The sequence below is a fragment of the Pleurodeles waltl genome, chromosome 6, assembly GCF_031143425.1.
Source record: "Pleurodeles waltl isolate 20211129_DDA chromosome 6, aPleWal1.hap1.20221129, whole genome shotgun sequence".
NCBI classification, from domain to species: Eukaryota; Metazoa; Chordata; class Amphibia; order Caudata; family Salamandridae; genus Pleurodeles; species Pleurodeles waltl.
In genome coordinates this window covers 1,128,838,634-1,128,861,704 of record NC_090445.1, presented here as the reverse complement: position 1 = coordinate 1,128,861,704, position 23,071 = coordinate 1,128,838,634, and the positions used below count along the sequence as shown (strand labels likewise).

Sequence of the window (23,071 nt, the reverse complement as noted above, 5' to 3'; positions counted from 1 at the left end):
CTCCCCTGTTTGTCTAGTTTTTAAAAATAAGAAGGTTTGTTATGTTTCCCTTGGTGCTGGCTTAGCTGGGGCCTAAAATCCACAGCTATCCAACTTGAAACAAAAGGGTCCAATTTCAGTGCAAAAATGTTAGGTGCCTATGTTTCACTTGAGACCCTTTCCTATTGTGGGCAGTAGGCCTACCTACACAAGTGAGATTGCATTTTTGTCGGTAGACTTGAGGAAATGCTGAGTGGTAGGAAATTTGTGGCTCCCCACAGATTCCATGCGTTTTCCTCACAGATGTATGAAAAATGTATGTTTCCAGTCAAAGTCTGAGGTTTGCAAAGGCTTCTAGGTAAAACTATCTAATGAAAGACACACAAGACACCCCAACCTGGACACCCCAGATTATCTAGTTTTCAAAAATGTACTGGTTTGGTAGGTTTCCCTAGGTGCCGGTTGAGCTAAGGCCCAAAACCTGAAGCTACCCACATTGCAAAAAAGGGTCATTTTTCTGTGGAAAAATATAATGTGTCCCTGTTGCATTTCGGGCTGTTTCCTGTCACGGGCACAAGGCCTACCAACACAAGAGGTGCACGATTTTTATTATCAGATGTAGTGGAATGCTAGGTGGTAGGAAATATGGGTCTCCCTGCATATTGTAGAACTTTCCATCACAAAACTGTGAGGAAAATGTGTGTTTTTAGTGCAAGTTTGAGATTTGCAAGTGATCCTGGGTGAAAAAACCTAGTAAGAGACAGGTAAGTGACCTCACACGAGATTCCAGTGGATGCCTTGTTTTAAAAAATACATAGGTTTTTAGTTTTTTTTAAGAGTGCCTCAGCTTTAGCCCAAAATCTACAGCTATCGACCCTGCAAAAAGAGTAATTTTTCATCAGAAAATTGTGATGTGTCCTTGTTGCATTTTGGGCTGTTTCCTGTTGCAGGCACTAGGCCCACCTACGCAAGTGAGGTACCATTCTTTTCAGGAGACTTGGGAGAATGCTAGGTGGTAGGACGTTTGTAGTTCCCCACAGCTTCCAGAAGATTCCATCACAGAAGTGTGAGGGAGGTTTGTGGTTTTAGTCAAAGTTTGATGTTTGAATACGTTTCTGGATGAGAAGACCTGGTGAGAGCCATGCCAGTCACTCTATCTTTGATTCCCCCAGGTGTCTAGTTTTAAAAAATGTGCAGGATTGCTAAGTTTCGCTTGGTGCAGGCTGACATACGGATCAAAATCTACAGTGACCCAATTTACAAAAAAAAGGTCAGTTTTCTGTGGAAAAATGTGTGGTATCCATGTACCCTACCAGCGACGAAGAAACTGAAAAAACTATGAATTCCATCCACTCAGGCTCCCCCTCGGACCCCTGCCCCCACCGCATTTACAACAAAGCGAGCCCATCCATTGCTCCCAAGCTTCACAACATAATCAACAACTCTTTCGACGACGCCAACTTCCCAGACCCATGGAAGCACGCAGAAGTCACCAAACTCCTGAAAAAGCCCAAAGCAGACCCTTATGACCTCACCAACTACCGCCCAATTTCACTCCTCCCCTTCCCCGCCAAGGTCACTGAGAAACTAGTGAACACCCGCCTGTCTCACTTCCTAGAGGAAAGCAACACACTTGACACCTTCCAGTCTGGGTTCCGCAAGAACCACAGCACTGAGACTGCCCTCATCGCATGTACTGACGGCATCAGAACCAGAGTCGACAAGGGCGAACCGTCGCACTCATACTCCTGGACCTCTCCGCTGCCTTCGACACTGTCTGCCACCAAACACTCCGCACACGCCTCCACAACGCAGGTATTCGACACAAGGCCCTAGACTGGCTGTCCTCCTTCCTCACCGAAAGAACCCAGAAAGTCTGCCTCCCTCCCTTCCACTCCACAGCCACCAAAATCATCTGCGGAGTCCCCCAAGGGTTCTCCCTCAGCCCTACCCTTTTCAACATTTACATGACCCCGCTCGCAAACATCCTCCGGCCACACGGAATCACCATCATATCCTACGCAGACGACACTCAGCTCATCATCTCCCACACCCGAAACCCTACCACCACCAAAACCAACCTCCATGCTGGACTCTTTGACACCGCCACCAGGATGACAGCAAACCACCTCAAGCTCAACTCCAACAAAACCGAAATCATAATCTTCGGCCCCAACAAAACCATATGGGACGACTCCTGGTGGCCCACCGCCCTAGGTCCCCCACCAACACCCGCAAACCATGCACGTAACCTCAGCATCATCCTGGACCCCTCCCTATCCATGACCCAGCAAATCAACGCCATCACCTCCTCCTGTTTCAACACCCTCTGCATACTGCGAAAAACCTTCAAATGGATTCCCATAGAGACCAGAAAGACCGTCACCCATGCACTCATCAGCAGCAGGCTAGACTACGGAAACGCCCTCTACACCGGCACCACACTCAAACTCAAACGTAAACTCCAGAGGACCCAGAACGCAGCCGCCCGCCTCATCCTGGACCTCCCACGACATGAACATATCTCCTCACACCTCAGATCCCTTCACTGGCTTCCGATCGATAAGAGGATCAAAATCCTCATCCACGCACACAAGTCCCTCCACAACACCGGACCAACCTACCTCAACGAAAGAGTGAACTTCCACACTCCCACACGCCACCTCCGCTCTGCCGACCTCGCACTCGCCACAGTCCCCTGCATTCAACGCGCCACCCCGGAGGTGGCTCCTCGCATATTCCAGACCTTTTCATCATTAAAATAGGAGGAAAATGTTTTTTTTTCAAAGTTTGAGGTTTGCAAGAGATTCTGGGTAAAGCAAATCAGGTTAGAGCCGTACAAGTCACCCACTGTGGATTCCCTTTGGAGTTTAGTTTTAAAAAATGTACAAGTTTGCTACATTTTCCTAGGTGCCTCCTTTGCTAGAACCAAAAATCCACAGCTACCCACATTGTGAAAAAGGGTCAGTTTTCAGGGGAAAAATGTTATGCATCCATGTTGCAATGTGGTCCATTTTCTGCCGTGGGCATTAGGCGTACACACACAAGTGTGGTACCATTTTTATCAAAAGCCAGGTGGGAAGATATAATTGTAGAACATGTGTTATTACCAATTGGATTTCACCTCATTTGTGTCTCCTAAATATAAGCCAATGTGTGAGCAAGACAGCATTTTGAAAAATGCACTCTAAAACACATGCTATTATGGGTACCCACAAATTCAGATATGTAAAAATAAACACTGCTCCTGAACTTCATATCTTGTACTCTTTTCATAAATAGATGGGTTACCTTGATATCATTTTTCACCCTACATATTTTACTATATGAAGTGCTCTATAGACTGTAAACAATAAAAACCCTTGTACAGTGCAGCTCAGTTGAAGGCTTTGGGTAATTCAGATTCTTGAGGAACCTACAAATTCTATATATCCTTACAATCAGAAGGATCTACCAGACATAATGGTATATTGCTTTGTAAATCAGCCATTGTGACTAAAAGTTAGAGATGAAAACATTGTCACAAATGGACATGTTTTTCTATTCACTTTGATATTTCTTTCCTTGGGAAAGACTTGGGGGGTCATTCTGACCCCGGCGGGAGCACCGCCGACAGGCCGGCGGTGCCCCGCAGGGCATTCTGACCGCGGCGGTTCGGCCGCGGTCAGAAGAGGCAAACCGGCGGTCGCCCGCCGGTTTAACACTGCCCTTAGAATCCCCCATGGCGGCGCAGCTTGCTGCGCCGCCATGGGGGATTCTGACACCCCCTACCGCCATCCTGTTCCTGGCGGTTCGCCCGCCAGGAACAGGATGGCGGTAGGGGGTGCCGCGGGGCCCCGGGGGGCCCCTGCCGTGCCCATGCCAATGGCATGGGCACGGCAGGGGCCCCCGTAAGAGGGCCCCGAAAGTATTTCAGTGTCTGCCAAGCAGACACTGAAATACGCGACGGGTGCAACTGCACCCGTCGCACCCCTGCAACTACGCCGGCTCAATTCTGAGCCGGCGTCCTCGTTGCAGGGGCATTTCCTCTGGGCCGGCGGGCGCTCTTTTGGAGAGCGCCCGCCGGCCCAGAGGAAATGTCTGAATGGCCGCCGCGGTCTTTTGACCGCGGTGCGGTCATTCAGCGGCGGTACCCTGGCGGACGGCCTCCGCCGTCCGCCAGGGTCAGAATGAGGCCCTTGATGGTCTACACATTGACCCCTTGCTGAATTCAGAATGTAGTCCAAGTTTAAGAAATCTATACTCTTATATATTCTTGACTCATGCATGGGTTTCACACTGTTTTACTCCAAAAACGGGAAGAAGGTTGAAAGCACAAAAAATAGGAAACATGTGAACCTCTTTGAAAAATGCCAAAACTGTGGTTAATATATTTGTTTTTTTTATTCTGTTCTGCATGTTCCTGAAAGCTGGGAAGATGGTGACCTTAGCATGCCAAACTGTTCAGTGGTGCTATTTTAGGGTAGAAAAATACAGACACTTTTTTCCTGTTTCCCCCACCCTTCAAAAACATGTGTTATATGTTGGCTTTTCTCTCGGTCACCTCCAGGGGAATCCACAAACCCTGGGTACCTTTAGAATCCCTAATATGCTGTAAAAAAGGAAGCAAATTTAGTGTGGATAGGTACAGAAGGGAAGAGGAGATAGGACAGAAGGAGAGGGGAGGTGAGGTGAGGGGAGGCGAGAGGAGGGGAGGGGAGGGGAGGGAAAAGGAGGGAAGGGAGGGGCAGAGATATGTTATAGAACAAAGCTAGAGGGTGAAGAATAGGAATGAGTAGCAATAATAAATAGTGCCATGGGGAAAGTAGAAAAAGAGGGCAATATAGTTATCTAGAAAGCATTGGAAGGGATGTCTTATTTGAGATAGAAGTACAAGAGAGAAGAAGGGTGGCAAAGACCCGAGGTAGAAAATAGACAGAAATAAAAACAGAAGTCGTACATTGGAGAAGGCAGTAGAACATCTGGAGAGGGAAAGAAACACTTCTAAAATGAGAAATATGAGAATCAGTAGGAGAATAAACAGGGTAAATTTGAATGAAAGGGTACCAGTAGAAGATTCAAAGGAATTAGCAAGAAGGAAGAAGGAGAGGGGCGTTAAAATAGGCATGAGAGGCAAGCCCTAAGCGACAGTGAAAAGAGATAGATGTGCAAGATACTGAGTAGGATCACAGGTGCAGCACAGGGTATGAATTAGAATATATGTCACAGCATCAAGGTGAGTGGTGGGAAGAAAGAGTGACCAAGATTGTGAAAGTCTGTAAGAACGAGATGTGTGGAAAGGAGAGACCAAGATGATGTGTCAAAGAACAAGAAGATGAGTGAAGGCTAGCAAGATAAAGATCAACGTGGTAAATAAAAAGATTAAGATGGTGAGTGATAAGAAGACTGCATTAGAGAATTGAGTGAGTGAGTGAATTAGTGTGCTAAATTAACATAATGAGTGAAAGAAATTATGGTGAGGGAAATCAAGACGATGCGTAAAAGAAAGACTAACCGACTAAAATATGACTGTGTGAAAGTCCATGCTGGTGAATGAAACTGAGCAAGAGACCAATTTAGTGAATAAGGGAGAGAAAATGAGAGCTAGAAGGCAAGTAAGCAAGAGGATGTGAGAGCAAGTAAATAAGAGAAGGGAAAACTGCACAGAATAAGGCCAGAATGAGAATGCAAATTAGATGAAGCAGAACAATACGTATAGTGCATAGTCATCTGAAGATTGGTGAAGGTGAGGTGAGTGAATGTGAAGCTGGAAGGGAGATAATGAAGTAGAAGAGGGAGTGGATGGTAACAATAGAAAAGAGTGCAGGAGAGCCTATGTTAAGATAAGAGAGGAAAGGCAAAGGGTGCAGGAGATTAATGACACAGAAACAGGCACAATAGAAGGGGAGAGGTAGGTCTGGTGGATAGAGATAATGGGACTCTGTTAGAAATGGGGTCTCTAGTTGGCAGTCAGTTTACACCTATCCTCATAGGGACCATCACTCTAGTCAGGGTAAGGGTGTCACACACCTAAGATAACCCCTTCTCACCCCGTGGTAGCTTAGAACAAGCAGACAGGCTTATCTCAGAGGCAATATATAAAGGCCCATATTTATACTTTTTGACGCTAAACTGCGCTAACGCAGTTTAGCGTCAAAAAATTTTGCGCCGTCTAACGCCATTCTGAAGCGCCATGCGGGCGCCGTATTTATGGAATGGCGTTAGCTGGCGCAAGCAGACCGGCGCTGCCTGGTTTGCGTGGAAAAAAACCACATAGACCAGGCAGCGCCGGCGTTGGGAAAAAATTACGTTAGGGCGTCTTAAAATGGGGAAAGTCAGGTTGAGGCAAAAAAATCGCCTCAACCCGATTTGCGCCATTTTTTTACGACGCCCAGGCGCCATTTCATGACTCCTGTCTTAGTAAAGACAGGAGTCATGCCCCCATGCCCAATGGCCATGCCCAGGGGACTTGTGTCCCCTGGGCATGGTCATTGGGCATAGTGGCATGTAGGGGGGCACAAATAAGGCCCCCCTATGCCACCCAAAAAAAAGTAAAAAAATATAAAAAATAATACTTACCTGAACTTACTTGAATGTCCCTGGGGTGGGTCCCTCCATCCTTGGGTGTCCTCCTGGGGTGGGCAGGGGTGGCAGGGGGGGTCCCTGGGGGCAGGGGAGGGCACCTGTGGGCTCATTTTGAGCCCACAGGCCCCTTAACGCCTACCCTGACCCAGGCGTTAAATAGTGGCGCAAATGTGGGGTTTTTTGACCCGCCAACTCCCGGGCGTGATTTTTGCCCGGGAGTATAAATACGACGCATTTGCGTCGCCGTCATTTTTTTAGACGGGAACGCCTTCCTTGCATCTCATTAACGCAAGGAAGGCGTTCACGCAAAAAAATGATGCTATTTGCCAATACTTTGGCGCTAGACGCGTCTAACGCCAAAGTATAAATATAGCGTTAGTTTTGCGCCGAATTTGCATCGAAAAAAACGACGCAAATTCGGCGCAAACGGAGTATAAATACGGGCCAAAGTATTTAACACACACACAGCAACACAGTAAAAACACAACAAATGTAGTCCACACCAGTTTTGAAAAAAAAGGCAATATTTATTTGAGTGAACAAAGACCAAAACGACAAAATCCAACATACACAAATAGAGATATAACTTTTTAAAGTTTAAAAAATCTTAATCCATAGAAACCAATGGATGTGTTGTTTTAGCACAAACTACCTGGCATGCGTCAAAAATAAAGCCGCAGGAGAGGTGATGCATCAGAAAAGCAAATGATGTGTTTATTCCTTACTCACAAGTGAGGCTGTGTGGTTATCCTGCCCCCGCCAGGTAGGCAATGTGTTGATTCCTTTCCGCGCATGAGAATGATGCATCGATTTCCAGACATGCAGCCTCAGGTCCTTGCTGCGAGTTAAAGATTCGACACCCAGGTGTAGGAGGCTGGTCTGGCTTATAGTGGGTACCTGATTGTACTTACACCTTGTGCCAGGTCCAGTTATCCCTTATTAGTAGAATAGTAGTGTTCTAGCAGCTTAGGCTGATAGAGGTAGCTATAGCAGAGTAGCTTAGGCTGAACGAGGAGACATGCAAAGCTCCTACTATACCACTTATGTAGCACTATATCATAAGAATCACAATACTCAGGGTTACGAAAAATAAAGGTGCTTTATTTTATTGACAATGTGCCACAAATATCTCAGAGGATATACTCCCTTAGGAGGTAAGTAAAATACACAAAATATACACACAAACCAAAATCAGGTAAGTAACAGTTAGAAAAGTAGTGCAAACACTGTAGAATACAATAGGATGCAATAGGCCTAGGGGCAACACAAACCATATACTAAGAAAGTGGAATGCGAACCACTTAGGGACCCCTGGCCTAGTGTAGTGTGTAGAGGGTCGTTAGGAGTTTAAGAAAACACTAAGGGTGTCCAAGATACCCCACCCCAAGACCCTGAAAAGTAGGAGTAAAGTGATACTGCTTTCCCAGAAACACACTAAATTTGTGACAGGAGATTCTGCAAAGACCACAACAGACTGCAAAACACTGAAGATGTATTCCTGGACCTGAGGACCTGTAAAGGAAGGGGACCAAGTCCAAGAGTCACAAAAGTGTCCTAGGGGGCAGGAGCCTACTAAACCCCGGATGAAGGTGCAAAATGGCTGCCTCTGACTGGAAGAAGCTGAAGATTCTGCAACAACGAAAGGTGCCAGGAACTTTTTCTTTGTGCGGAAGATATCCCACGAAGTGCTGCAGGATGCAGAGCTGTTTCTTTGGAGAAAGACCGCAACTAGCCTTGCTAGCTGCAAAGGTCAGGGTTAAAGAAAAAGGGTACCTCCCGGGCCCAGGAAGGACCAGGAGATAGCCATTTGGAAGAGGAGACAGAAGGGGCCCTCAGCAATACAGACAGCCCATCTCGGAGAAGGCAGCATCCACAGAAGTACTTGTACACGGGTTCAAGAAAACTGAGCATGGCGGTCATCTCAACACTACAAAAGAGAGTCCCACAGAGCCGGTGGTCAACTCAGTTTGCTGAGCAATGCAGGACATGGTGCTGGGGATGTGGGCTATGCTGTGCATGAAGAATTCCTTGCAAAAGTACACAGAAGCCCTTGCAGCTGCAGTTCACACAGTACACAGAATTACTGTCTGACGAGGAGAGGCAAGGACTTACCTCCTTCAAATTTGGACAGTTGGACCACTGGACAGTCTGGGTCACTTGGGTCCACCACCTGTGTTACAGGGGCCACGCTCGTCAGGATGAGAGGGGTCCCAGAGTACTGGTGACGCTGAAGTTTGGTGCCTGCTGGAGCAGGGGGAAGATTCCGTCGACCCACGGGAGATTTCTTTTTGGCTTCCAGTGTAGGGTGAAGGCAGACAGCCCCCAGAGCATGCACCACCAGGAAACAGTCAAGAGAGCCGGCAGGATTAGGTGCTACAATGTCACTGGTAGTCTTCTTGCTACTTTGGTGCAGTTTTGCAGGTGTCCTGGAGCAGTCAGCGGTCGATCCTTGGCAGAAGCTGAAGAGGGAGATGCAGAAAAACTCAGGTCAATTCTTGCAAGTCGTAATCTGAGGAAAAGCCCACAGGAGAGACCCTAAATAGCCCTCAGGGAGAATTGGCCACCTAGTGAGGTAAGCACCTATCAGGAGGGGTCTCTGACGTCACCTGCTGGCATTGGCCGCTCAGAGGCCTCCATTGTGCCCTCACACCTGTGGATTCAAGGTGTCAGAGTTCTGGGACATACTGGAGGAGCTCTGGGCACCACCCCTGGGGTGGTGATGGGCAGGGGAGTGGTCACTCCCCTTTCCTTTGTCCAGTTTCGCGCCAGAGCAGGGACTGGGGGTTCCCTGAACCGGTGTAGACTGGCTTATGCAAGAAGGGCACCATCTGTGCCCTTCAAAGCATTTCCAGAGGCTGGGGGAGGCTTCTCCTCCCCAGCCCTTAACACCTATTTCCAAAGGGAGAGGGTGTAACGCCCTCTCTCAGAGGAAAGTCTTTTTTTGCCTTCCTGGGACTGGGCTGCCAAGACCCCACGAGGGCAGAACCCTGTCTGTGGGTTGGCAGCAGCGATAGCTGTAGAGAAAACTCCAGAGAGCTGGTTTGGCAGTACCCAGGGTCCATAGTGGAGCCCCGGGGATGCATGGGATTGGAACCCCAATACCAGATTTGGCATGGGAGGACAATTCCATGATCTTAGACATGTTACATGCCCATATTCAGAGTTACCATTGTGAAGCTACATGCAGGTATTGACCTACATGTAGTGCATGCGTGTAATGGTGTCCCCGCACTCACAAAGTCCAGGGAAATTGCCCTGAACTATGTGGGGGCACCGTGGCAATTTTAAAGGCAGAGAGAGCATAAGCACTGAGGTTCTGATTAGCAGAGCCTCAGTGACACAGTTAGTCACTACACAGGTACACACATTCAGGCCATAAACTATGAGCACTGGGTTCCTGCAGGATCCCAGTGAGACAGGCAAAAACAAACTGACATACATGTAAAAATGGGGGAAGCATGCAAGGCAAGATGATACTTTCCTACTCCAGGGATGATGCGTGAAAAAGTCTGACGTACGGTGTGAGGGGTCCATGTTGAGAGCAGGCCGCAAGGTGAACGCTGCTTCGAATCTTCAGCCGAGGGACAGGCACTGCGACGATCTTTCTGACACGCACACAGAGGTGCATGGATTTTCCCTTGAAGGTTGCTAGCTTCCACTTCTAAGGGCTCAGAGACTTGATTTGGCACCACCTAGCAATTCAGGACTCTCAGCAGAAGACCCCAGGCACTGGCAGATGAAGTCTTTGATGTCCCTTAGACTTCACACCAGGTGGCAAGCTCAGTTCAAGCCCTTTGAAAAACGTTGCAAGCAGGATACACAGCAGACTCTAGTCTTTGTCCTCTCCAAAGCAGAAGCAGCAACTGCAGGTCAACCCAGCAAACACACACAGCAAAGGGGCACTACTCCTCCTCACAGCTCTTCAGCTCGTCTCCTTGGCAGAGTCTCCTCTTGATCCAGAAGTGTTCTAAAGTTGTGTGGTCAGCAGCCCAATACGTATACTCATGTCTGCCTTTCAAGTAAGCGAACTTTAAAGGAAAGTCTTTGTAGTGCACAAGACCCTGTCTCTCCCTGCCCTGGCCCCATACACACTCCCATTGGTTGGAGACTGCTTTGTGAAGGACAGGCACAGCCCTATTCATGTCCAAGTGTCAGATCCTCCTTCCACTCTAGCCTAGTAAGACCCATCAGGATATGCAGGGCATGCTTCAACTACCTTCCTGTGACTATAAAGTGAGTTCACCAATAGCCCAACTGTCAGTCTGAACCAGATGTGTATTCAGCAGCCAGGCAGAGGCACAGAATTGTTAAGCAAGAAAATGCCCACTTTCTAAAATTGACATTTTTCAAACTCACAATTTAAAAACCAACTTCATCAAAATATGTATTTTTAAATTGTGAGTTCAGAAACCGCAAACTCCATATCTCTCTGCTCCCATTGAGGAACTGCACTTAAAAGATATTTCATAGAACTCCCCAAGTTATCCTATGGGAGAGGTACGCCTTGCAATAGTGAAAAAAAATGTTATCAGTATTGCAAGACATGCTAAACACACTAGTACATGTCTCACCTTTTAAATACACTGCTCTGTGCCCATGGAGCTGCATTTGGCCTACCTTAGGGGTGTGTTACATGTACTAAAAGGGAAGGTTTGGGCCTGGCAAGTGGGTGCCCTTGCCAGGTCAACATGGAAGTTGTAAACCACACACACAGACACTGCAGTGGTAGGTCTAAGACATGTTTACAGGGCTACTCATGTGGGTAGCACAATAAGTGCTGCATGCCCACTAGAAGCTTTTGATTTACAGGCCCTGGTCACCTCTGATGACCTTTACTAGGGAGTTACTAGAAAATCACATAGATAAACCATGGGCAAACCAATCATAATCACAATTTGTACAAGGATCACTTGCACATTAGCACTGATCAGTAATGGTAAAGTGCCCAAAGCACCAAAACCAGCAAAAACTAAATCCAGCACACAGTCACAAATACCAGAGGCAGAGGCAAAAATACTAGGGAAACCATGCCAAGGATGCGAAGTCTCACAGAGTCAGAAAATAAAAAATTAGAATGAAGAGATTTAAAGGAGGTACGCGAGAGGAATACACAATTAGTAGAGTAGGACAAAAAGAGTAGAAAGGGGTGGGAAAAGTTGAGTGAAATAAACGGAAGGAAAAAGGTCATGGGAAGTTAGGTAAGATGGGATGGAAGATGAGATGATAGTAAATGGAAAACATGAGAAATGAGAAGAGAAAACCGAAAAGCGATTCAGGAAGTGAAATGAGGCGGGGAACCGTGTTTTGTGAGAGTAGTATGATTACGGCACTCGAGGGAGATTGGGAGATTGCATGAAATATTAAGAGAGAAGGGAGATGTAGCAAGAGTGAGATGAGACCCAGCGAGGGCTGTGGGGGTAAAGAACAGATAATAAATGATAGGAACTAGTAAACGGGAAGTGGAAGTGGGTGAAGAGAGGAAATTAAAATGAGGCGAGATAATGCAAAGAAGCAGAAGGACATGTGATGGGGAGAGACATTAGATAAACAGAGGGAAGAAATAAAAGGAGATAGACAAGAAATGCAGTGGCTCGAAAGAAAAGTGGAATGCAAGAAATGAAATGGTGTAGAGAGTTAAGTGGGATGGAAAGAATGAATCTTCAAAAAATACAAAGCTAGGTGGCGGTAGATGAGACAAGGGAAGACAACAGAGATGGTGGGAGAGAAAAAACATTATGAGACGTGGTGAGATGGGAAGATAAGTGAGATTAAGCAAGGAAAGTGAAGAAGATTGAAGACATGACGCAGTGGGGGGGAAAGGGCGATCATAATGAGGTGATCGGAGTGGAATGGAAAGGTGGGAATGAGATTAAAAGAAGGAAGACCGGGGTATAGAGAGAAGTGAGATAAAGGGAACTGGAGGAATTTAGAGATAGAGAACATAGACAGAAGGCCCAATTATGGCCGTTTTACCCCCGTATATTTTTAGACTAAATCCGCTGTTTCTTGTTTAATGTTTTCTCCTAGCAGAGCACCGTGACATTTTGGCCAGTGACATTGCAAGAGTGCCGTGGGCTCTAAGGCAAGGAAGACCCCCACCGCAGCACGCGGAAATCCACTGGTTTTACAGTAAAAAAAGAAAATAAAGGGCCACTAAGTGGAATAATATGAGTCCCAAACACATCTGGCCCCGTTGCCACTGCACCTGTTGCACTATTAATTAGACACAATATCTAATCATACGGGTAAAATAGCTTTTGAGCATTCATTGTATATGTTATTTTGTTTGTTTTTTAATGATGTTGGTCTGCTCTTTCTGAATATCACCTATAAAGTTCCTTTTCTGACGAAAGTTGCTGTGTGCACATTGATTGATTGAGCACGCGACCTCTGCTTTTCAGTTGAGTAGCAGCTCTGGATAAGAATGGTGCAAGCTGGAAAAACAAAACTGGATGGAGAGAGGAGAGAAGGGTGACGTTTGGATAGGATGGACAATTCTAGGGGGGGGGTTGAGTGACATTGACGAGAGAGGGGAACGAAATGGAGAACAGGATATTCATGAAACCGACAGAGGTAACTTGGGGAGGAAGAATGCAAGCCTCGTAGGTGTTCATCCTTCCCACGCCTGCCTCATCTGTTCATCCAGGTCCTAGTCATTTTAATGTTAAGATAAACGAAAGTGGATATGGTGAAGAGGAACGAACACCTGGAAGCTCTGAGAACAAGGACGCGAGTCGATTAGTGGCATTACTTATCTAAATGAAGTATAAAGAAAAGATGAGGTTGGAAGGCATTAATTTTCTAATGAAATAAATGCTTTAGCGGCAAATCACGTCCCTGCTGCGGGTTGTTTGGAAACAAACTGAGATGGACTTACGAAAGCTGCGTCTAAAGCACTCGAACAGGTGACGAACAATATTTAGGCACCAGAAACCCTCTTATCATAAAACAGAAACCGCGTAAAATACAAGGAAGGGCACAACACAAACAGAAGGTGATGGATGGATGGATGGTTGCATGGATGGATAGATATGTGTGGTTGCATTGACGGACGGACAGTTTGGTCAATAAGTCTGTGTTTTATGGCTAGATGAAAGAACAGAAGGATGGAAGTTAGGTGGATGATGAGTAGGTAGACTAGGAAGCCGGTTCCAAAGGGAGTGAATGAGAAAAAAGACGGAGAAACTCACGCGCTTTGGATCACCAGTGCTTCTTGCAGTTCCTTTTTTAGCAGGATCTGTGGCGTCCTTAAATGCCCGGGCACTCCGCAAACACTAAGAGGTCCACGGGGTTGTGAGAGATCAGCCCTGTCATGAGCATCCTCAGTCCAGCACAAGAGGCACACAGGAGCTACAGCCACATCCTGTTCAGCGTCTATTCACGCACTCCGCCAGAGCGCGACTGCTTCTTACACAGCATCGCTACGGGAGCGCCTTCCTGCCCCGCCCTCCTTGTTTGTTGTCCCATCCCATTCCCTCTGCGACGTCTGACATCATTTCATCCCCTCTTTCGACGGGTTTGTTCGCGTTACCTTTTACTGAGCATCTGTCTTCATGTTTCCTCACTCACTACGTTAGGTCCTCCCATATGATGTCCCATCTCCGACTGAGTCTTTCCTGTTTCGTTTCATGACACTTTCACTTCACTCTCTTTCTCTCTCTGTCAATCTAACGAGTTAATCTCAGTTTCTCTCTCATTCCTTACTTTTTCTACCACCACCCTCGCTTTCTCATGTTTCGTCCATTCCGACTGTTTTCTTTATCTCCAACCTTCCATCGATTTCTCATGAACCTTTCATCCTGACCCATTCAATCACTTTTCCTTTTGTCCCATGTTCTGTTTTTCGGTACTATGTCCAAGTTTTGCCACTTTTTAAAACTACACTATAAGCCAGAGCCCCTCCTTCAGCCGTCTTCACAACATGACTGTACATTAGACTGCAAATCCAATAGCTGAATACACAAAGTAAGGGGTGATACGCTCTGTATCAGGAACATTTCAAGCGAGGATAAATCTGAGAACACTAGAACTAACGAAAAAACATCACATACGGCACTCTTAATTATTTATGGGAATGGTCAGCGTGCAGAAGGGAAAATCAGATTTTCAGTTATGCTCCTTAATTGTTCGTAATTACGCAACTTCAAGACAGTTGATTATATTATCATTTACCTTTATTTTTTGCCTTGATTGAGGATTGATCAAGCTGCATTTTGATTGTTTGCGCATGGAAGACACTATCTTCCCTTGAAGCACAAGGATGGCAGGGTGGCTCGGAGAGCTGTACAGTGCATCACGGAGTCATGCATTAGATAATCTGTTCTTCGTGAACTCGAACCATCAGCAGAGTAGGCACACTCTCACATCCTTCCGAGGTCTGCAACCTGAGGATCAGAAAATCAGGTAAAATTAACACCAATAGTAAGCATCAGAGGAGTAAAATAGCATGCTGTGTCTTTGGCCGAAAATGACTGACCAAGCATACGACGAATATGTATTTCGAACATATGGTGAGGTGAAATAATGTTTTATTTTTTACTAGTTTTCACAAGCTTCGAAAAGCGTTTTAATCAGGGGCGTAGTTCTGTGTAGGGAGGGTGAAAAGGGTGTTTGAGGTGTTACACCCCCCTAAAGATGTATTCTGTAGTAAATAGTTGGGTAGAAGTGCTTTCAGTTGGGTAATGTGAAGTGTCAGTGGGATTTCACTTGGGATTTTTATATGCCCACAATAATAAAACACACGCTGTCTCTAGTCTGTGTTTCGAAGGCCTTAAAAATGTTGATTAGTTTGAAAAATAGTGCGTTTTAAGTACCCTTCCAGTCTGCCCTCTGCGCTCTTTCCACTACCCTTCACAACCCAGTGTCTTGCTTCTCATTCAGGCCCGTATTTATACTTTTTGACGCTAAACTGCGCTAACGCAGTTTAGCGTAAAAAATTTTTGCGCCGGCTAACGCCATTCTGAAGCGCCATGCAGGCGCCGTATTTATTGAATGGCGTTAGCCGGCGCTAGCAGACCGGCGCTGCCTGGTGTGCGTGGAAAAAAACCACGTACACCAGGCAGCGCCGGCGTAGGGAAAAATGGCGTTAGGGCGTCTTAAAAATGGTGCAAGTCAGGTTGACGCAAAAAAATCGCCTCCACCCGATTTGCGCCATTTTTAACGACGCCCAGACGCCATTTACATGACTCCTGTCTTAGTAAAGACAGGAGTCATGCCCCCTTGCCCAATGGCCATGCCCAGGGGACTTATGTCCCCTGGGCATGGTCATTGGGCATTGTGGCATGTAGGGGGGCACAAATCAGGCCCCCCTATGCCAAAAAAAAAATATAAAAAAAAAAAAAATTATACTTACCTGAACTTACCTGAATGTCCCTGGGGAGGGTCCCTCCATCCTTGGGTGTCCTCCTGGGGTGGGCAAGGGTGGCAGGGGGGGTCCCTGGGGGCATGGGAGGGCAGCTGTGGGCTCATTTTGAGGCCACAGGTCCCTTAACGCCTGCCCTGACCCAGGCGTTAAAAAGAGGCGCAAATGCGGGGTTTTTTGCCCCGCCCACTCCGGGGCGTGATTTTTGCCCGGGAGTATAAATACGACGCATTTGCGTCGCAGTCATTTTTTTGGACGGGAACGCCTACCTTGCATCTCATTAACGCAAGGAAGGCGGTCACGCAAAAAAATGACGCTCTTTACTCATACTTTGGCGCTAGACGCGTCTAACGCCAAAGTATAAATATGGCGTTAGTTTTGCGCCGAATTTGCGTTGAAAAAAACAACGCAAATTTGGCGCAAACGGAGTATAAATATGCCCCTCAATGTTTTTGACAAGATGTCCCAGCGTGATTGTTGGGGAATATATGACGCTCACCCACCCCGACCCCCGTCATACTGACCAGGCAATGCCCCTGGTTTTTATATTACACAACTATGTATATGTATGCAGTAAAGTTGTTCTAGATTTTAGAATGTTTGTTTCAGTTGTGCTGGTGACTGGCAGTGTTCGAGGCAACAGCAGTGAGAAGACGGTCGTGGCTTCGTACGGCTGTTAGGGCACCAGTGCTGGTGAAGCATTCAAGAATAAAGCTTCCTGGACAGATTCTCTCAACGGAGTTGTGTTTTTGTTATTATATGACACAATATATTTAGGCGACGAGCTTGTCAGCACCGATTACCGAGCCTACTTGCCTATTTTACTGTTCTGGCTGCTATTGAGTCCTCACCTGTTGGATTTTGCCACGACTTGTTCGTTGGTGCGGTAAGACTATGCTCGCTTTGGACATCCATAAGTTGTGAAACTGATAAGCCCCATTTTTGTTGTTGGGGGGGGGGGTTCGCGCAGTCGGAGTGAGTCATTTTGGCATGGGGCGCGAGTCTTCGTCATTGTCTCTTGATGTGGAGGGCATGAGTGGAGAACATGCCTACTAAATACAAGCCACACCAGCCATAGAAGTTATGTTATACAATGTTATCAGCCATTTCGGGAGAAGAGACGGCATAGATCTAAACACGTTTTTGCCTCTGCTGCAACCGTTGGAGAAGTATACTTACAGCGGTAGGCACGCTTTTCTCTGCCTATTGCATATATGTTATACTAGAATAAAGATATCCAGCAGGGATGAATAAATAATCAAATATCTAAGTGAAAACCTAAATTTTCCACTGAAAAATTATTTCTTTATTATAATTAAATTAATAAAATTTCAGAGTCACCTAGACACAACTCCACAGCTAAATACATAACATGAAGACAAAATACGAAAAATTACAACCACGCCCCTCCTTCTGCGACACCATCGCCAACAGCATCAGCTCACACGCCCTCACCTCCACAGACTTCATCATCCTCGGTGATTTCAACTTTCACTTAGAAAACCTACAAGACCACAACACTACCTCCCTCATAGACAACCTCACCAACCTCGGACTCAAACAACTGGTCACCGCACCCACCCACTCAGCAGGACACACGCTCGACGCAAATTTCACCACAGGCCAACACATAGCCTACACCCACACCACCAAACTACTCTGGACTGACCACCACTGCGTCCACTTCGCCGTCACCAATCCCCCACACACTACCATCAACACACCACCCCCTACCGCATGTGGGACAAGATCCCCACAGAACGACTAAACTCCCAACTGGCCCATAACCCCCCCCACGCCAACGACCCCAACACAGGAGCACACAACCTCTCCAAATGGATCACTACCTGTGCAGACACACTAGCCCCCCTCAGAAAAACATCACCACCTGCAACATCAAGAACGCCCCGTTGTTCACCCCGGAACTCCAAGACTCCAAGCGCAAATGCCGCCAAGCAGAGAAAATATGGCGACTAGAACCTTCCACAACCAACTTCTCCATCCTCAAAACCACCATTCGCACCCATCACCAACTCATACGCACCGCCAAAAGAGATCACTACAAGACACGCCTTGACAACAACTCTCAAAACAGCAAGGAACTCTTCAACCTTCATCAATGAACTTGCCAAACCCAAAGCCAGCAACATAGACCCCACACACACACACAGCCCCTATGTGACGCCCTTTCCAACCACTTCCTCCACAAAATCCTGGACATCCACAACAGCTTCATACCACACACACCCACCACACACACCCCTCACTCACCCAACCCAACCCCCACTCATGACCCCCCCACCACACTCTCCACCTGGACCCCCACCACACATGAAGAAACCGAAAAAACCAAGAACTCCATCCACTCCGGTTCCCCTTCCGACCCCTGCCCACACCGCATCTACAACAAAGCTAGCCCAACCATCGCCCCCATACTCTACAACATAATCAACTCCTCTTTTGACTCCGTCACCTACCCAAACCCCTGGAAGCACACGGAAATCACTGCTCTCCTAAAAAAAACCCAAGCCGACCTGGAGATCCTCTCCAACTACCGCCCCTTCTCCCTCCTCCCTTTCCCCGCCAAGGTTGCAGAGAAATTAGTCAACGCCTACCTATCCCACTTCCTCGAAGCAAACAACACTCTTGACCCCTCACAATCCGGGTTCCACAAAAACCACAGCACAGAGACTGCCCTCATCGCATGCACTGACGACATCAGGACCAAAGTCGACGAAGGCAAGACCGTCGCACTCATCCTCCTAGACCTCTCCGTGGCCTTTGACACCGTCTGCCACCACACACTCCACACACGCCTCCACAACATAGGAATTTGCCACAAAGCCTTAGACTGGCTCACCTCCTTCCTCACCGACCGGACCCAGAGAGTCCGCCTTCCACCCTTCCACTCCAGCACTACCAAGGTCACCTGCAGAGACCTCCAAGGGTCCTCCCTCAGCCCCACACTCTTCAACAGCTACATGATCCCCCTAGCCAACATCCTCTGAGCACACAGAATCACTATCCTCTCCTATGCAGATGACACCCAACTCATCCTCTCCCTCACCCGCAACCCCACCACCGCCAAAACCAACCTACACGCCGCTCTCCTGGACACCGCCAACTGGATGACCGCTAACACCTCAAGCTCAACTCAAACAAAACCAAGATCATCATCTTCGGCCCCAACAAAACCACATGGGATGACTCCTGGTGGCCCACCGCCCTCGGCCCCGCACCTACCCCCGCAAATCACGCACACAACCTCGGCATCATCCTTGACCCCTCCCTCTCCATGACGCAGCAAATCAATGTTCTAACCTCCTCCTGCTTCCACACACTCCCCACTCTTAAAAAAAATCCTTCAAATGGATTCCCCCAGAAACCAGAAAGACAGTCACCCACGCACTCATCAGCAGCAGACTGGACTACGGTAACGCCCTCTACACCGGCACCACACTCAAACTCAAACGCAAACTCCAGAGAATCCAGAGCACAGACGCACGCCTCGTCTTTGGCCTCCCCCGCCATGAACAAATCTCACCACACCTCAAATCCCTTCACTGGCTCCCCATAGACAAGAGAATCACATTCAAGATCCTCATCCACGCACACAAATCCCTCCACAACACCGGCCCAACCTACCTTAACGAAAGAGTTAACTTCCACACCCCCACATGCAACTTCCGATCAGCCGACCTCACCCTAGCCACATTCCCCCTCATCCACTGCACCACCACAGGAGGCAGGTCCTTCTCCTACCTCGCCCCCAAAACCTTGAACTCCCTCCCCATCGACCTTCGCAAAACCAAGGACCTCCTGTTCTTCAGAAAGAAGCTCAAGACATGGTTGTTCAATCAGTGACCCTCCCTGCCCCCCCTGTTCCCTTCTCCCAGCGCCTTGAGACCCTCATGGGTGAGTAGCGCACTCTATAAATTTTTGATTGAGGAACTCCACAACTAAATACATAACATGAAGACAAAATACGAAAAATTACAAGCAATACAAATAAGCCACAAATTCCTTGGGGCACCGTAATACATTAATCATAGGCTGTTTAGCCATAGAGTGGCAACCAGTATCACTCAGAGGTATTGACAGTTGTATAAGGAGGGTATCTTCCAGCAGCAAAAAGAGTCAATCACTGGTATAAGTGTCCGATACCATCAAGAGTTATTAAATCCAATAGTTCAAAAATTCCAACAGTCAAGCCTTCGTAATTGTGGTCAACGCGTTTCGGCCTTTATAAATCTGGCCTCCTCAGGACAATGGGAATAGTGCCTGTATACACAACAAACCAAATTAACTACAAGATAAAAACGCACTTAATAAAAACCACCAGGTGTGAACAAGCCACACCTTGTCACCATAAAAAACACCAGTGTGTGATAAAAATAATTAAGCTGAGCCAACTCGAGGCTCCAATATAAAGATGAATGAAAAAAGACAACCCAAACGATATAAATTTGATATGTTGAAAAGCTAAAAGACCACTATTTTACAAAGATATATATATTACATCGGTCTCCTGAAAGCAATGTCTTTCAAGAGTTACAAATTAATTTAGAGAAAGTGTTTAATTAAATAGTGGTGTGAGTAGCCACAGAGACTAACCTCTAATCAAATCAAACCAAAGGGCTGCGGTACCGCTATATCAGTTGAGGCATCACGCAGCTTGCCACAAAGCTGTACAAAAAACATAGAAACATCAAGTTGTTCATACAAAATAAACTAGCATAAACGCGGTGGGCTGGCAAAGAAATCTACAGGCCCAGACTTACCTCATTAGTGTAAAGGGAAGAAAACGGATCGACACGCATTAATTTAAAGCGAAGGAATCATCAAATGCAAGCGCAAACGAAGCGCTCATTTAAATGGCAAAACACCGTTGGAAAGTCGCTATGGCTAGGCACACTCATAATAGAAACAAAGAAGGTGACCAACATAACCAGCCATATAAATTATTCGTGTGGGGGCCATCTTTGAAAGTAGCAAGGCTAATACAACTACAACAACAACAGCAGCATGATAGCTAAAAATAGCATAACTGAAAGATATGTAAACAGCCTAAATACCTCAAAACAACATTAGTACGACAAAAGAACATATCAAGGTTTATCAAAAAAAGGGAGATAACATTAAGCATTTTTGAATCCGTTACCAGGACAGCCCCGGAGACATATCAGCCATCTTAAAGTGAACCTAGCATCACTATGTTAAAGTATCAAAAAACATTAAATGTAAATAAATAAAGGTTAATAAACCTTTCAAATGAAGCCTTGACAATGCAAATAATGAAAGTATTACACCTTAATTAAAGACCACATTTCTGACAAATCATTTAACCCCTTCCTGGCAGTTCCAAATTTTTCTATCAGACGTGCTTTCATTCTGTCCAGAGTAGAAGCTGTCAATCCACACATTTTTGTTTTATTCACTACATACAGGATTGACCATCTAATATCTTCTGGTCGATGATCTTTTTCAATATAATGGTCTACCAGTGGATCCCCACGAACAGCGCAGCGAATCCTGGACATATGTTGTAGTATACGGGTTTTCACAGGCTGTATCGTCTGACCAATATATGTAAGCAAACAGGGACATATAATGCAATAAATCACATAACGTCTGTTACAGTTCGAAAAACAACGTTGATGATGGATTTTGCCATTCACCTCTACCTGTCTGCTCTTCTCAGTGTATTGACAAGCCAAACAGTTGTTACATTGAAAATGACCAATGATTGGAGGGAGGTCTAACATACTTCTCAAATCTGGTCTTTTCTTAGTATTAGACATGAACGGAGCATGTACTAAAGAGTGTGAGATGTTACTACCTCTTTTAAATGCAAACAAGCGTTTATTTACCCCTACAGGGAGATGCAATTTCCAATTCCTTTCAATAATCGTCCTAATACGATTCGCTTTAGGGTTATATGTTAGCACACACGTCAAGGGTCACTCCTTGTTTTTTTGTTTAGGAGTCAACAGGTATTCACGTGGGGTATACCAAGCACGTTTAAGGGCTGCTTTGACGATTTTTTGGGGATAGCCCCTATCTATCAGTCTTGATGTTAAAGATTCTGCGTTTTGAAAGTAATCTTCTTTATTGGTACAATTTCTACGAATCCGGAATGTCACGTAGGCTCTCATTATCCTAATAAGACTACTGGATTTTTGGGCGGCAAGATCGTTCTCAGTGTGGGGGACTAAGTCTGACCCACGGTGAAGGACCCTTGTCACCCCAAATTCGGTTTCGCTCTGGCTAACTAGCAGTGCCTCATCTCTCCCAAGGGGAAGAGACAATTGAGTGCATGACATCTTAGTACTTCCCAGGGATGTCGTGGTCACTCAGGTCACAAACGGCTCTCTCATACACAGTACGGTCTCATATATAAATGACAAAGGCAGTTTAAGTTTTAAAGATTGGTTTAATAAAACAACTGCATTTTAGATAGCAAAGCGTGAGCTGCAATAACCAGAACTATACAACACAGTAGGATTAAAATAGTAACGAGGAGAGTGAAGCACAAGAATAAGGCTATCATAGTGCAACTAGATTATGTTCTCTCTAAGTTATATTCTGAGCACCGCATGTGAAGCTCTAAGCTTGCCTTTCAGGCTCCCCCGGGAGGACATCAACCCTCATACCTGAGCAAAGGCCTGTAATCTGCATCAGCATCTGCACCGGGGCAGTCAGCGTCTAGTTGTAGGTTCCTGGTCGGAATCTCCCTCTAACGTGTACTAGGACTAGAAAGTGTTTTTATTACTAACATGCAGATGTTCTAAGAAATGTCCCTACGAAAGGATGTGTACTTTCTACGAACACTAGAGACTAAACTTCTACCACGTGTGCCGGCAATGTACCAGACTGTAGCCTTGACTGAAGCACAGAGCGAGCAAGAATGTAATGTTTGAGAACACAGTGCTGAAGTAAGCTAAACAGTGTGATAGAATTAAATAAAAACAAGACCGTGAAACTGGTTATTGTAAAATAACAGTGCGAGGTTGAATAAAATGCATCTAGGGCAAAGTGCACAGAGGCCTAATACGGTAAGCTAACGCACATAAAGCTACATTAAAATTGGCTACACTACATCCTCCCCTTGTCGGTAGAAAGTGGTTTAAGTCAAAATTAAAAATGCCCTAAGCCAAAATATAATTA

At 46.3% G+C, this 23,071-nt stretch overlaps 1 protein-coding gene across 2 annotated transcripts in view; it reads right to left on the bottom strand.

The window, feature by feature from the left end:
• The window catches only part of LOC138300670 (neuromedin-U receptor 2-like), a 219,880-nt gene extending 199,065 nt beyond the window's left edge, over positions 1–20,815 (bottom strand). The window contains exons 1-2 of one of the 2 annotated variants that reach the window (XM_069240316.1): positions 20,686–20,815; positions 14,716–14,927 (exon numbers count right to left, since the gene is read on the bottom strand). The gene's annotated coding sequence lies outside the window, so the exon portion shown is untranslated. Of the gene's footprint in view, positions 1–13,733; positions 14,177–14,715; positions 14,928–20,685 lie in introns of those variants that run through there. The other variant, XM_069240315.1, reaches the window with a different exon arrangement.
• Positions 20,816–23,071: the final 2,256 nt, after the last annotated feature.